The following is a 13,229-nucleotide window of genomic DNA, read 5'->3' as shown; positions in this document are numbered from 1 at the left end:
TTAATCAATTCTTCGGGGTATTTTTTTTTTTTAATAAATAAGACCATATCATCTGAAAATAAAAAGTTTTACTTCTTCCTTTTCACTATATGAATTTTTGAAATGTGGGGACTTCCCTGGTGGTCCAGTGATTTAATACTTTGCTTTACAATGTAAGGGGGCATGGGTTTGATCCCTGGTCAGAGAGCTAAGATCCCACATGCCTCACAACCAAAAAGTAAAAATAAAACATGAAATGTGGGATGACAATAAATAAGAATACCAATAAAGAGCATTTCTCCAATTGCATATAAAGAAAACTGAGTGCTGCAGAATTGATGCTTTTGAACTGTGACACTGGAGAAGACTCTTGAGAGTCTCTTGGACTGTAAGGAGATCCAACCAGTCCATCCTAAAGGAAATCAGTCCTGAATGTTCATTGGAAGGACTGATGTTGAAGTTGAAACTCTAATACTTTGGCCACCTGATCCAAAGAGCTGACTCATTTGCAAAGACCCTGATGCTGGGAAAGATTGAAGGCAGGAGGAGAAGGGGACAACAGAGGATGACATCGTTGGATGACTTGATGGACATGAGTTTGAGTAAACTCTGAGAGTTGGTGATGGACAGGAGGCCTGGCATGCTGCGATTCGTGGGGTCGCAAAGAGTTGGACACCACTGAGCGACTGAACTGAATTGAACTGAACATTGGCATAAAATATCAGGATTTCTTAAAGCTAAAACTCTGGCACAGTTGCCTCATCAAAGTTTTACTATGTCCCAATATTTGATTTCTCTGAAAAAGAAATTAAAAACATATAATTAGGAGAATTTTTAAACTACTTTGATAAAATGGAAAACTAACACACACACACACACACACACACACACACACAACTTGTAATTCTGCATCAGAATGAGAAAGTGAAATGAAAGTTGCTCAGTTGTGCCCGACTCTTTGAGATCCTATGGACTGTACAGTTCAGGCAATTCTCCAGGCCAGAATACTGGAATGGGTAGACTTTCTCTTCTCCAGGGGATCTGGCCAACCCAGGAATCAAACCAAGGTCTCCTGCATTGCAGATGGATTCTTTACCAACTGAGCTATAAGGGAAGCCCTTCAGAATAAGAAGTACTTTCCAAAGCTGAGCCAAGTCAAGGATTGGATAAGGAATCCCCAATTGCCCCCACCTTCCCTGATGGCTCAGGGCTTCCCTGGTGGTGCAGAGGTTAAAGCGTCTGCCTGCAATGTGGGAGACCTGGGTTCGATCCCTGGGTGGAAAGACCCCCTGGAGAAGGAAATGGCAACCCACTCCAATATTCTTGCCTGGAAAAGCCCCCTGGACAGAAGAGACTGGTGGGCTGCAGTCTATGAGGTCATAAGAGTTGAACACGACTAAGTGACTAAACCACCATCCAGTTAAAATAGTCAGTCTTTCAACTTGTAACCTTCGGTCCTAATTGTTCAGCAAACCATCTTCCCTGAGAATGAATGCTCTGCACAGTTCTGAATGTAAGTTTCATCTGTTATCCAGGCCTGTCTCATGAAGCGCTCAACCTCATTCCTCCACTTTTCCTAATTGAGTAGAAACAGAACAACAACAACAAAAACTGGCTGGCTATGACTCAGACATGAGAAATGACTCAAGCTTTCTGACATCGACCACCATACAAATACTTTAGTGAAGGTTTCATGTATATCTTTCTCACTGATTTGTTACCTTTTTAGGTGTTTTTTTATTCTGTTTTAGAGTTTGTGATCATTTTTTAAATGTGTCCAAAATTGTGGCACTTTGTGAGTCCTGGACACCCACTAAAGAGGTCTATAGATGCTGAAGCTTGAACAGCACTGGTTTTTCAAGGGCACTGGACTGGGAGCCAGGATGTCTAGATCTTAGTCTTGGTTTTGACCTTGACTGTGTTAGTCAACTTCGATAAGCCTTGGTCTTCCCATTCTAGGATAGATTGCATTTCCTGCTCTGGCCTCCTCACATGGCTCTGTAGAAAGCAAATGAGAAAATGGACACACAGGTGCTTTGTAACCTCTAGGACTGTGCAAACATGTGAGATGAGATGGTATTTTTTTTTAATTTTTGCTGGAGTATAGTTGATTTACAATGTTGTGTTAGTTTCAGGTATATAGCAAAGTGAATCAGTATGAAATGGTCTTTTCAAAAGACCCTCTGTCCCTTTGGCTGCCTTTCTTTTGCTTCCTTTGTGTGTGTCCTTACCAGCTGTCATCAGCCTGTTCCCACACCCTGCCCCCAGCTTTGTGTTTATAAATCCAGTCTATCATCCTCACCGCCATCCTGAGGACCAAAGCCTGTTTGTCTCTGGTGAAGAAAGTATCCAGGTCTCCTGAATCTTGCTCTAACACTTTTTTTTTTTTTTTTTTTGACCACACTGCAGCATGTAGGATTTTAGTTCCCTGCCTAGGGATTGAACCCAAGCCCCCTGTATTGGTGGCAGGGTTAACCACTGAATGGTCAGGGAAATCTCATTGCTCTAACTCCTCTATACCCGAAGACTCTCTCTCCATAATTATTTAGACATAGAGGGCTTCTGATAAACTTGGGGTCACACTGTTCTTTCTGCATGAACCCCAGGCCCGAATGCAGAGGCCTGTGCCTCTACCCTGCTCGGCTCCCGCCACCCGCCTCTCTAAATCCCCTCCCAAGGACACTCACACCTGAAATTCCATAGACAAAGACTCTCCCCCAACCCCCATCATCTCTGCTATGGTCTGGGAAATTCTGCCAGGTTCTGAGCCAGAAAAAGGAAGAAGGCAGCCCCACCCTGCAGACCCCACCCTCCAGGAATGGATTTATGCTTCATTGTTGGTGGCAGTCATAGAAACCACAGGTAAGCATGAGTCAGAAGGTAGTAAACAGGACTCTTTACCAACAGAGGTTGCCCGGGCAACCCTGGGAGGGCAGGGCCCTGGATTTGGATTGGTCTCTGAGAACCTCCTGGAACAGCAGACCGTGACAATTGGCAAGGGCAGCAAACACAGATAAACTTGGGCCATTCTTCTGGAGTTCCTGCTCACCACCACGAGCATCCGCTTGACTCTGAGACCCCATCCGGAGTTTATTTCTGTTCTTCGACTCCCTGTGCTGGAAAGTCTGGCGCTTGACTTTCCTACCTGAAGTCCTTACTCCATGAAATGTTCTTCCCTCATCTTTCTACTAACATTTCGTGGAGTTTGTGACACTTACGGAGGACACTTCCAGAGGTGAGAGAAGGCCCCAACATTTAAGAGGTCTGAGATCTAAAGGACGAATAGGTGTTTTCTGTTTTTAAACAGTGAAAAAGAGGGCAAATCACAGGTTAAATGTTTCTCATTGAGTCAGGACAAATATGAAATGTCATCATTTCTTTTCATGATTATTGCTGAAAATAATTTTGTCTAATAGGGAAGGGAGGGAACAGGTTAAAAATAATAAACACCACATGAGACACTTCAGGTGTGCCTCAGCCTCTCACCCCTCCTGGATTTTTGTTACTAATTATTATTAAGTATTAATAGCTTTCCAGGTGGCTCAGAGGTTAAAGCATTTACCTGTAATGTTCACGACCCAGATAATCACGATGGTGTGATCATTCACCTAGAGCCAGACATCCTGGAATGTAAAGTCAAGTGGGCCTTAGAAAGCATCACTACAAACAAAGCTAGTGGAGGTGATGGAATTCCACTTGAGCTATTTCAAATCCTGAAAGATGATGCTGTGAAAGTGCTGCACTCAATATGCCAGCAAATTTGGAAAACTCAGCAGTGGCCACAGGACTGGAAAAAGTCAGGTTTCATTCCAATCCCAAAGAAAGGCAATGCCAAAGAATGCTCAAACTACCACACAATTGCACTCATCTTACACGCTAGCAAAGTAATGCTCAAAATTCTGCAAGCCAGGCTTCAGCAATATGTGAACCATGAACTTCCAGATGTTCAAGCTGGTTTTAGAAAAGGTACAGGAACCAGAGATCAAATTGCCAACATCTGCTGGATCATCGAAAAGGAAGAGAGTTCCAGAAAAACATCTATTTCTGCTTTATTGACTATGCCAAAGCATTTGACTGTGTGGATCACAAGAAACTGTGGAAAATTCTGAAAGAGATGGGAATACCAGACCACCTGACCTGCCTCTTGAGAAACTTGTATGCAGGTCAGGTAGCAACAGTTAGAACTGGACATGAAACAACAGACTGGCTCCAAATAGGAAAAGGAGTACATCAAGGCTGTATATTGTCACCCTGCTTATTTAACTTATATGCAGAGTACATCATGAGAAACACTGGGCTGGAAGAAGCACAAACTGGAATCAAGATTGCCGGGAGAAATATCAATAACCTCAGATATGCAGATGACACCACCCTTACAGCAGAAAGTGAAGAGGAACTAAAAAGTCTCTTGATGGAAGTGAAAGAGGAGAGTGAAAAGGTTGGCTTAAAGCTCAACATTCAGAAAATTAAGATCATGGCATCTGGTCCCATCACTTCATGGGAAATAGATGGGGAAACAGTGGAAACAGTGTCAGACTTTATTTTGGGGGCTCCAAAATCACTGCAGATGGTTACTGCTGCCATGAAATTAAAAGACGCTTACTCCTTGGAAAAAGCAGAAACATTACTTTGCCAACAAAGGTCCATCCGGTATGGTCATGTATGGATGTGAGAGTTGGACTTTGAAGAAAGCTGAGCGCCGAAGAATTGAAGCTTTTGAACTGTGGTGTTGGAGAAGACGCTTGAGAGTCCCTTGGACTGCAAGGAGATCCAACCAGTCCATCCTAAAGGAGATCAGTCCTGAGTGTTCATTGGTAGGACTGATGCTAAAGCTGAAACTCCAATACTTTGGCCACCTCATGCAAAGAGTTGACTCATTGGAAAAGACTCTGATGCTGGGAGGGATTGGGGGCAGGAGGAGAAGGGAACAACAGAGGATGAGATGGCTGGATGGCATCACTGACTCGATGGACATGAGTTTGAGCGAACTCCGGGAGTTGGTGATGGACAGGGAGGCCTGGCATGCTGAGATTCATGGGGTCCCAAAGAGTCAGACATGACTGAGCGACTGAACTGAACTGATTATATTAATGCTTGGAATACAAAAGCTTTGTGACCCCAAACAAAATGACACCAAAATATCAGTTTTGATGAGTCCTCTTTTAATCGAATCATCACAAGCCTGTGACCCAGCTTCATGTCTTCTCTGTCACATATATCTTTTTGTTTTGGGCACAAGTGTAGGTCTCTCAGTCATGTCTGACTGTTTGTGACCCCATGGATTGTGGCCCACCAGGCTCCTCTGTCCGTGGAATTCTCCAGGCAAGAATACTGGAGTGGGTCGCCATGCCCTTCTCCAATGTGACATTAAGAAGAAGATAAGTTGTGGATGGACCTAGAGATTGTCACACAGAGTGAAGTAAGTCACTTCACTTAGATAAATATAACATGATAAATATTTATCTTAGAGAAGGATAAACATAGCATGATAGTGCTTACATGTGGAATCTAAAAAGGGGCAAATGAACTTATTTACAAAACAGAAATAGAGTCACAGATGCAGAAAACAAACCTATGGTTACCAGGTAGTAAGGGGCAGGGGGGTGGAGAGACTGGAATAGATATATACACACAACCAGATATAAAATAGATAATAAGAACCTGCCGTATAGCACAGGGAAGTCTACTCAATACTCTGTTAATGATCTATATTGGAAAAAAAAATCTAAAAAAGAGGGGATATATGCATAACTGATTTAATTTGCTCTACACCAGCAACTGGGGCTTCCCCGGTGCTGTTAGTAGTAAAGAATCCACCTGCCAATGCAGGAGACATAAGAGATGCAGGTCCCATCCCTGGGTCAGGAAGATCCCCTGGAAGAGGGCATGGCAACCCACTCTAGTATTCTTGCTTGGAGAATCCCATGGACTGAGGAGCCTGGTGGGCTACAGTCCATGGGGTCGCAAAGAGAAAGACACGACTGAGTGACTATGTACAGCACATACTGCAATAAAAACTTTTTTGAGGATTTAATAGAAAATGAGTCCATAAAGCAGTGATAAATAATAATAAATAAAAACATACTTGGGCCCCATTGGGGTGTTCTAGAGTTGGATATATCACAGAGCAGCCGCACCTTGAGGCAGGCAGGACTCCTTGGACCGATCAAACCCAAATCCCCTGCCAAGGAAGCACAGGATCTTAACCACTGGACCACTGGGAAAGCCCCATGATGCTATTCATTTCCATTTGCCCCCCATTGTCCAAGAATGCCTGATTCCTGAGGGTGAATGCCTCGGCACAAAACAGGCGAAATTCTAAGGGTGATGATACTTTACACGACGTAGGTGATGAACTGGTGGCGCAGCACCATGCCTTATCCATCTATCTTAAAAACATTCATGATTCTTAAAGAGCATCTGGGCAATGGATGCTTTCTGCTCTGAGGCATACCTGCGCCCTGGCTGTTCTCAGCCTTGGAGAGCTTGGCAGATACCCTCAGCCGTGTTGTCTGGGCCTGTTCTCCTCTGCATATTTACACGACTTCCAGGAGGAGGAAGTGTGAAGTTTCACATTTACTTTCAACAGCTGAATGCAAAAGAAAGTAAAACTGAAAGTCACTCAGTCGTGTCCGACTCTTTGTGACCCCATGGACTATAGAGTCCATGGAATTCTCCAGGCCAGAATACTGGCGTGGATAGCCTTTCCCTTCTCCAGCGGCCCTTCCCTACCCAGGAATCGAACTGAGGTCTCCTGCATTGCAGGTGGATTGTTTACTAGCTGAGCCCCAAGGGAAGCCCAAGAATGCTCAAGTGGGGAGCCTACCCCTTCTCCAGCGGATCTGCGTGACCCAGGAATCGAACCAAAGTCTCCTGCATTGCAAGTGGCTTCTTTACCAACTGAGCTATTACTTGAGGTCTTTAAATTAAAGGGACGTGTATCAGAGGCATTTCAGTGTTTTATATTTTTACAAACATTTAATGACTTACAGAAAATTTTTTCATTAACTTTGGCCCCTAAATTACTGAATAATGGAAAATCTTTTTTTTTCTTTTTTTTTTAATTTGGATACATGGCTCCTGCTTGCTGGGTCATCTCCTGTTGGTCAATCATCAGTCATTTCTCAGCTCATTTGTTTATTCCTACTGTGTCCTTGTTAGATTAACTTTTAACAGCACCGTGATGTGATTCTCCTGTAAAGAATGCATTTAACAACAATCATTAAATACATATTTTGCAAGAATGCCACTTACTAGTATTGTAGTATCTTCTCTTCTTGTTGTTAATTTGCTCTGAAGCCTAATTATTCCAACAGTAATTAATTATTTGTCCATTGCTGCATTTTATTTATATTATAAATTTGTATTGAGCATACAATGTCAGGTCACATTCTAAGTGCTTTTTAATATTAACTCACTTGGTCCCTGGTGACTCAGATGGTAAAGAATCCGCCTGCAATGCAGGAGATCTGGGTTCGATCCCTGGGTTGGAAAGACCCCCTAGGGGCAGGGAATGGCAACCCACTCCAGTATTCTTGCCTGGAGAATCCCCATGGACAGAGGAGCCTGGTGGGCTACAGGGCATGGGGTCACAAAGAGTCAGACACGACTGAGCGACTTACACTTTCACTTTTTCAACACTTTCAGTTGGTCCTCATACAATCATATGAGATAGATGCTTCCGTTGTGAAGATTCAGAGACACAGAGATTAAATAACTTGCCCAGGCCACATAGCCAAAGTGTCAGAATTAGGATTCAAACCAAGGCTGCCCAACTCCACACCTGAGCTAGACGACTGTGCTGTTGCTGCCTCTCTGAAGGAGCACACAGCCTAGTTAAGGAGATGCACACCCACCATGGAAAGTCTGGTAACAGCGAGGGCAGGGTGAGAGGCGGAGGTGGCAAAAACAACAGGAATCAAAGGTGGGAGAGGGCGCGGGGACTGGAGGGGTCTGATGGCTGGGTGGGAATCAATCTGAGTTGTGCAGAATGTGCAGAACTGGATGAGTCAGGATGATCGAATAACTCTGCATTCATCCCTCCACCGGGACTGGAGGAGGGGAAGGAAAAGGGAGATGGGACAGAGGCCCGTGAGGAAGGTAGTTCTCTAAATCCCCTCTTGGTTGGCCCCTCAGCCCACTAGGGTTTCCCATCAGCCTTGGATGCACCCAGAGTCCGGATACCAAGACAAGCATCTTCCATCCTCATGGGAGTTGACTACCTGCTTTTGAGCACAGTGGCTTCCCAGAAAAATCTGCCAGAGGACCAGGGCAAGTGGCTTTATAACAGCAAGAGGATGTAGCTCCAGGACGGATGATCAGGAAGAGGGCTTTTGAGGAGACAGAGCAGAGAGGCTGAACAGATGTGAGGAGTGATATTTGGGGGGTGGGGTGATATATGAAGATGATTTTTGGCTGTGCCTCTCAGCACGCGGGATCTTAGTTCCCCAACCAGGGATTGAACCCATTTCCCCAGCAGTGGAAGCGTGGAGTCTTAACCCCTAGACCAACAGCAAAATCCCGTGAAGATGCTTTGTTTTTTCAAGGAAGCAGTGCTGGTGGTGAGCTGCAGGGCCCTGTGCTTCAGGACAGCCCTGAGCAAAGGCCAGCATCACTTCTCAAGGCTTCAGAAAGGAGACTTCTGTCTCTTTGAATGCTGAGACAAACTTTCAGATGGAAACAAGGCAGGCAGTTTCCTCTGGTTTCCTAGCCCCACGGCAGGCTTTCAGTTAAGTTCAGTTCAGTCGCTAAGTCATGCCCGACCTTTTGCAACCCCATGGACTGCAGCATGCCAGGCTTCCCTGTCCTTCACCATCTCACGACAGGCTTATCCACAGTAACCCATTGATTTTCTACAGGGAAGAGGTGAGAGGTGCAGGCTTTGGGGCCATACAACTTGAGTTCAAATCCTGGCTTCTCCTCTTGCTAACTTTGTCCTCGTGAGCATGTTATGTAACCTCTCCAAGCCTGTTTCCTCATCTGTTATAATGAGGTTAATATCTAACTCGAAGGGTTTTGGTGAGGATTAAATGAAATGACACACGTCGAGTGCTAAATTATGCCTGCACCTAGTAATTGCTCTAATAAAAAGCTAGCTGTTATTATCATAATGACCCCAAAATTAGTATTATTAGCCTCATTTTACATACAAGGATGGAGACTCGGAGAAGTCAAATTCACCTGCCCCAAAAGCCCTTGTGAAGGGCCTGCCTTTGAACAAAGACTGTAAGGAACACATAGGGCCACAACTGAAGGTCATCTAGGCAGATGCAAAGGATCAATGCAGAATCAGGGTAGAGATGAACATAACGCTTATGTGTCCAGTCGTGTCCAATTCTCTGCAACCCCATGGACTGCAGCCCACAAGTCTCTGTCCATGGGATTGTCCAAGCAAGAACACTGGAGTGGGTTGCCATATCCTCCTCCAGGGGGTCCTCCTGACCCAGGATCAAGTCCATGTCTCTTAAGTCTCCTGCATTGGCAGACAGGTTCTTTACCACAAGTGCCACGTGGGACGAGCATAAAATGGGGATGAAACGGGGGCGAGGTCAGAGAAGACATCTCTCTAGAATGCTCACAGAGATCTCCTGTGAGGCTAGTGCTTGGACCAGTGCCCGCCCTGAAGCCTTGTTGGATGTTCCATGTGCTGTTCCACATACTGGCTTCATGTCCTTGGCCAAGGGGCTTTACCTCTGAGTCTCGTTTTTGTATCTATCAAGTGGGCTAATACAGGCAGCCCCGCTCCACTGGGTTATGCAGGGAAGAGAGCTAACTGGTCCCACTGAACATGGTGCCAGGCACATAGGATGGTTCTTGAGACCTTGGGGCTGCCCATGTGACCCCAAACTGAGAATCTAAGTCTCTGAAGGATGGGGAGTGGGTCCAAGGCTTCAGGATGCTGCTACAACGACCCAAGTGTGCTTGCTAAGTCGCTTCAGTCGTGTCCAATTCTTTGTGACTTTATGGCCTGTAGCCCGCCAGGCTCTTCTGTCCGTGGAATTCTCCAGGCAAGAATACTGGAGTGGGTTGCCATTTCCTTCTCCAGGGGATCTTCCCAACCCAGGGATCAAACCAGTGTGTTTTAAGTCTCCTGCATTAGCAGCTGGATTCTTTAACACTAGCGACACCTGGGAAGCCACAAACTGTGACCCAAATTGTAGTTCAATTATCCAAAAAGGGGCCCATGATACAGAGACAGATATTCCCCTGAACATGAGGAAATTACTTTAAGCTCGAGCAGGAGGTATTTGGGTCAGAGATGAGAAAGAACTTCCTGAAATTCAGGGTTGTCAAATCAAATTATAAATAATGATTTAGGACTGTTGTGCTAGCGTCTGCTTTAGGAGTGAAAGAGCTGCCCACCTTCCCAGGCTGGGCAAGATGCGTCATAATGAGATGGGCTGACAGTCAATGTCTCTGGGCAAATGAACCTCAAAATACTCATATATTTTGTGTATTTCACGAGGAAGAGCTGGCTGTGAGCCTGGACTCGTGACAAGGGCTATAGTGCTTATAGAAGCTGACCGAGGTTGGGGGTTGTGAGCTACTCTCACTTTGAAAACTTTTGCAAAGACTGACCCAGAGCCTTAAAATTCTTCATTCTGCGTGCTTCTGAGTCACTCAGGCTGAGCAGGTAGACACCCACTGTCAGTCCAGACCTGAGGGAGGAAATCAAATGACTACTTGGAGGAAGGGGTTGTCACAGATCAGAGCTGCGGGAACAAAGGGACAACCTGGGCAACAGCCTTGCTGGCGGTCATCGGGCAGCAGGGAGGACCATCTGCCGAGGACGTTAGGCAGCCTTCCTGCACGGAGTTGTGAGACCACACAGCTGCCATCTCACTGAGAAAGGCCAGGGCGTGGGGGCCTGGCCACTCCTGGCCCCCGCAGACCAGGTAAAATCTAACTGCACTTCCAAAGATTGCCACTAGGGGAGACCAGGGCCCTCTGGGGAGAGGTGCTTGCTGCGTGCTTGACTCAGATGTGTCCAACTCTGCGACCCCATGGACTGTAGCCCACCAGCCTCCTCTGGCCATGGAATTTTCCAGGCAAGAATACTGGAGTGGTTTGCCATTTCCTTCTCCAGGGGATCCTCCCAACCCAGGGATCGAACCCGTGTCTCCTGTATTAGCATGAGGATTCTTTACCACTGAGCCACCAGGGAAGCGCTGGACAAAATATTCTAGAAGACTCCACTATTAATCCATCAGAATTGGTGTGTGAGGTAAAACCTATGTGTGGTGGTTGTCTCAAGGAGCCAGGAGCCTTTAGATGAGCGCCACTGAGGAGACGCTGAAGCTTCACTAATGAACCAGGAATGCCCCAACGAATTTAGGGAAGCATTCCAAGTATTTAAAAAACAAAGGTGGTTACTTCGGCAGGAGCAGAGATATGACTTTCCACCTACAAGTTCATTCTATCTGGGTCCTTTAGTAAGTCAAGGCCATTCAACTCCACAGACAGCAATGCTAGGCCTGCACCAGCCCCTGTGCTAGGGTGTCCCAGCCCCCAAGGAGCCAGGAGTCCAGTGAGGGCCGTGGGCACCTATGCCCACAACAGCAAGATTAGGTGGCGCTTTTCAAAGGAGCTTGGTGGCCAAGGCATTGAAAGCAGGAAAGAAAGTGATTGCTCTGGCTGAGGAACTGTCAGGAAAATGTACTGAAGGAAGCAGGATATTGAAAGAAGTGGAAGTGGAGATGGGGGGACAAGGGGTCAAAAGCAATATCTATGCCGGTCAGGGGGATGTGCTTGAGCAAGTTCATGGAGCCAGGGAAGCTGATGTGGATTCAGAGGAAGTGGACGGTCCAGGGACAAAGAAGAGCAGCAGCAGGTGAAAGGCAGGAAGCATACCCGGGACCATACATTTGAGGTCTTTGAACACCAGGAAGAAGCTAGTCCTCTCAAGCCACCACCCAGAAATCAGCAGCTGGGAGGGGGCGATGTCCCCAGGAGGCCGTCAGGGCAGACTCTCAGGAGGCCTTTGGGAGTCCTGCCCTTCCCCACTTTCTCTCTCTCTGTTTTTCTTCTGTCTGTGCTGGGTCTTCGTCGCAGCTCAAGGGCACTCTGGTTGTGGTGCAAGGGCTGAGTTGCCCAGAGACATGTGGGACCTTGGTCACGTAATCTGGATCAGCATCCCCTTGGAAGGAGGATTCTTAACCACTGGACCCCCAGGGAAGTCCCTTCCCCTTCCTTTCTAAACACTTTGTCTTCCTTCATGCCATTCCCTCCTCCAGAAATGCCCTTCCCTCCTACTCTACCTAGCAAGCTCCTAGTTATCTTCAAAGCCCCAGCACAGCATTCGCCTCCTCTACAAAGCCTTCCCTGGCTGCCCTATGTAGTTATTAGTCCCTCCCACAGCTCTTGGTTCATTCCTTACATGTAACTTACATACCAATGTTCCCCACTAGTCTGTGTGGCTCCCCGTTCTTTTGTAATCTCCTGAAAGTCAGGGGCTATCTCCCTAATAGGAATGCTGCTGTGCTGTGCTTAGTCGCTCAGGCATGTCCAACTCTTTGCGACCCCATGGACTGTAGCCTGCCAGGCTCCTCTGTCCATGGGGATTCTCCAGGCCAGAATACTGGGGTGGGTTGCCATGCCCTTCTCCGGGGGATCACCCCAACCCAGGGATTGGACCCAGGTCCCCTGCGTGGCAGGCAGATTCTTACTGCCTGAGCCACCAGGGAAAGCCCGAGAACACTGGAGCGGGTGGTGGTGGTTCAGTCACTAAGTCATGTCCGACTCTTTGCAATCCCATGGACTGTAGTCCTCCAGGCTCCTCTGTCCATGAGATTCTCCAGGCAAGAATACTGGAGTGGGTTGCCATGCCCTTCTCCAGGGGATCTTCCCAACCCAGGAATCGAACCAGGATCTCCTGTATTGCAGGCAGATTCTTTACCAGCTGAACTATAGGGCAGTACAGGGAAGCCTGTACTGTTCAATATGGAAATTCATAATAAGAATGCGTATTCTATATACCCCTCGCACCTTGGCACAGAGAACACTGCCAGTAAGTGGCCTAGGGAGGGAGGGCACCAGTTCCCATCTAAGGCGCCATCAGCTGTGCCCCTTGGCCTGGCCTCCTGGTTTTATCTGTCTCACGTGACTTGGTGCCTCCCAGCTGGAACCCTCAGCTCCCCCGCCCAACCTCACCCTTCCCAGCTCTGCCTAGAGAAGGACACGCCTCCGATCAGCTGCCTGGCTGCTGGTGCCTGCCAGCACCTCACTAACCCAGATAGCCCCCACCCCGCCCT

Source organism: Ovis aries, chromosome 3 (assembly GCF_016772045.2).
Source record: "Ovis aries strain OAR_USU_Benz2616 breed Rambouillet chromosome 3, ARS-UI_Ramb_v3.0, whole genome shotgun sequence".
In the NCBI taxonomy this organism is placed as follows: Eukaryota; Metazoa; Chordata; class Mammalia; order Artiodactyla; family Bovidae; genus Ovis; species Ovis aries.
Note: the sequence above shows the minus strand (reverse complement) of the source record.